This window comes from Neltuma alba, unplaced genomic scaffold (assembly GCF_004799145.2).
Source record: "Neltuma alba isolate B1F8T4 unplaced genomic scaffold, ASM479914v2 tig00011997_pilon, whole genome shotgun sequence".
Lineage (NCBI taxonomy): Eukaryota > Viridiplantae > Streptophyta > Magnoliopsida > Fabales > Fabaceae > Neltuma > Neltuma alba.
Genome location: NW_021636570.1, coordinates 319742 through 323299, shown reverse-complemented (window position 1 = coordinate 323299; position 3558 = coordinate 319742). Strand labels below are relative to the sequence as shown.

General features: G+C 36.5%; 1 pseudogene; it reads left to right on the top strand.

Moving 5' to 3' along the window:
- The first annotated feature begins 297 nt into the window (after positions 1 to 297).
- On the top strand, positions 298 to 2142 carry LOC114720775 (E3 ubiquitin protein ligase DRIP1-like; annotated as a pseudogene).
- Positions 2143 to 3558: the final 1416 nt, after the last annotated feature.

Sequence of the window (3558 nt, the reverse complement as noted above, 5' to 3'; positions counted from 1 at the left end):
AGGATCAACATGCAAAACTGATTCTTGATGCCATAATGTGGTGTCAAGATCAGGTTATATAAATTTTGTCAAAGTTGAGAACACTTAAGCACTCAATCCTGCGTATCAGTAACTTGTCATTATGATAAAGAATATGAACTATAGCTTATGAGGAAACATAATGAATTCTTTTCTATCTTTATCAGTGATTTAATTACCTATTTCTTTATAGTAATAGAAACAGTCTACTTTTTTAAGCTTTCCTGGAAGGCTTCATATGGATGGTTCCGAAATAGGGGTTCTCTTGTGGCCTGTTGCATGCCAAGTTGCTGTCCTTGTTTCTTGACCACCAGGCCAGACCACAGTTTGCAAGATTTAAGGGCTAAAATTTTCCCTTTGAAGAAAAACAAAGGCAAAGGCACCAGAAGTTCTCGCCTCCGAACCGTGACCAGCTAGAAGAAAGGAAAGATCACTTTCATCTTTTGGTTGTCAGCACCCCCAGAGTATCAACACAGGCAACTATGAGAGGCAGAAGAACAAAGCCTACAAGAAAGGCTAGTGCTCTGCGCTTCACTAGTCTTTCCATTGAAAAACCCATTGTAAAAGAGGAAGATTCGGTGGAAGATCATCCAGAGAGTTCAAGCTCCCCTGGGGCCTCAAACAAGGTTACTCAGACTACTAGACAGGTAGGAGATACAATTAGGCTCTTTTCGTTCTTGTCATAGATGATTCCATGTCCCTTTCTTCTAACATTCAGTGTTTTTGTGCAAATTTGTTTTCCCTGGTTGTTTTTGCATTACTTTACTTATATTATCATTCTTGTGTATTTGATTGGTGTAGAACCTGTCCCCTCATGATGCAAGCCAATCTGTTCCTAATAAGCAGAAAAATAATGGGGCTGAACGTTGGGAAGCAAAATTGGATCTTTGGAAACCTTTGAATTGCTTGGTGGAGGTTGCAAGTAGGAGTAAATCTCTCGAGTCCAACATGCAAGGCTGTGATGCTAAACAGGAACCTATTCAAATAAATGAGAATGACACTCAAGTACAAAGATCCAAAATTAAGGACATTAAACGGACGTTAAAAGTTGAGGATGAAAAGATCGTCACAGATCCCACTTCTACAGATACAGCAAAAGCCAATAAATTGTGCAGTGATCGCCAAAAAACGAACCTGTTTTGGATGAATCAAGCATATCACCCCAAGCTGTGCTGGATGCAAACAGTGCTAAAATGAAAGAAAGAACTGGTCCAATATGGCTCTCATTAGTAGCTTCCGAAGACCAGTGAGAATGCTTAGCCTTGAAGCTTGAATTTTAATGCATAAAGTTATCCTGTATTTTTTTGTTTTGGTTATTTATTTACTATATTTGGACTACTGATTCAGGGACAAAGATGCACCACTACCTCAAATTCCTGCGAGTTACTTGAGAATAAAGTAAGTTTCTTCCTAATTTCTACTTAATTTTTACACTATTTCTCTATTCTTGGTTTGATGCATTGATTTATGATAAAAGGTACAGCATATAGGAATTTATGATCCCTTATTACTGAGTAGAATTTTCTATATCCTTTACCTTGCTTGTTGCTGAATGTTTATATTTATTGTAATATTGGTATAGTAATATCTTGTGTCTATACGTAGTAAGTAAATGATGGATCGAAGGGTAATTGCATATTTGGCTGTTTAATTCCTATGTCTATAATGTTGGCTAACCATTTCGGCAAACATGTTCAATTGCATGAATATGCGTTTAATATGCCTTATTGTCTGTCTGTATTGCTTAGTTGTTAATGCTTGCCTTATCATCAGGATTTCCTTTCTAATAACCCTCCCATTATATCAAACCTTTATGATTAAGCCTATTACTAGGGAGTAAACTTAGTGCAATAAAAAGTATGCAAATATCTTTGACGTAACAGTAGCAAATATTGGTGGTTCTTATTAATGATGCTTTGGAATTTCATCCAGTTCAAGGAGAATAAATTTCTTGATTCCATTTTGTTTGCTCAAGAGATCTCTTTCCTTTTACATGCCATGCATGGAATTCATAAATATTTGTGCGTTGACTTGATGAAAGGCATATGATGAGCAGTTGACGACTTGGAAATTGCGACAATAATGGGGCAGGAAGTAGGAACTCCGAGGGAAATCATATTAAATTCTTTTGCAAGCTCTCATTTTTTTCCTGTCTTTTCAGTCATTTGATAATACAAAGATAAGCGTCTCCATGTGGTCTTCCCTAAGTTTTTCATAAAGAGAATTTCATCTTTGCTTGTTATTAGTTTCAATTTGGATATTGAAACTTGCAATTACTCGCATGCATTTATCTTCCAGAGTTCACCACCCTTTCCAGCTTATCAAGATTGGAGACCATAATGGGACAGATCTTACTCTTAGGACAGGGTAACCCCTTTTTTATATGTAATTTAGCATCAATTTGTAGTCGTGGAGACCATTCCTTAGCCATGTTTGTTTTTTTAAAAATTATAAATGATCCCCTTGATGAATGACATGATTAAAGTCTAGGTTCTTGCCATTTAATGGCAAATCATGGCAATACATAATCCACATAATCGTAGAACTGGGAGGGAGGAGGCTAGAGATTGTCTGGTGACTTTAACAGTTGTATATTTTCCATTCTCCAAGAGTTGCACTATCATGGAGATTTTTTCTTTCCTCGTGTTTCAAAAATTGTGAAATACACTTACATAAAAGACTATAACTTTCTCTTTACCGCATGTGGAATAGTAATACAGCAATCATCTGTTACATAATCCAAAGATACCTCAGGAAGAAACTAGATTTGTGACTCCTCACCTCTGATTTTTGCATTACTCGTCAACTGTGTTAGTTAAAATCATGAGGCATTTCTGTCCCAAAGAAAAAAGGAACAAGAGGCATTTTAAAAGAATAACTATATCAAAGTTCATGCCCTGTTTGAGCATCCGTGGCTGAGATTTTGACCCTATGCTGCATGTATCAGAATCACGTATGTGCACGTATACATGCTCATTCTGTTCTTATCCGTTAATGAAATATCGATCGGACTATAATACTCTTACTTCATTCTTTTCCTTTCAATTCTTTTACATTTCTTTTCATTTCAATGAATTTTTTTAACCAAACGGGGCGCTTAGTCAATAAGATTTTCATTCTATGCAAATTAATGAGGCTACCTTTATAAAGGCCCCGTATAACTGTAACACAGTACTGTCATCCTCGACGTATTTCGGGAAAGAAACCCGAGGAAGGCAAAACTTAAAAAATGTCGAAAAAAATTAAGACTCACGGGACTTTCAGAGTTATTTGTGCATTTTATGTGTTTTTTGAGTTAGAATCTTTTCCAGGACACTGTAATTTTCCCGATTTATGTCTCCATATTCTCAAAAAGGTAGCCCCGGTGCTCAACGATTTGAACAAACCAATGAAAATTTAGCCTGGGACAAGCGTGGCCAATATGAAATGACAAATTCGTCCAATCCCATCATATATCCCTTTAGAACTGTAAAATGAAAGCCTACTTTTGTCTCTTCTCCTCGACAATTTTCCAAGGAGAGTCATCACCTCGAAATCTTA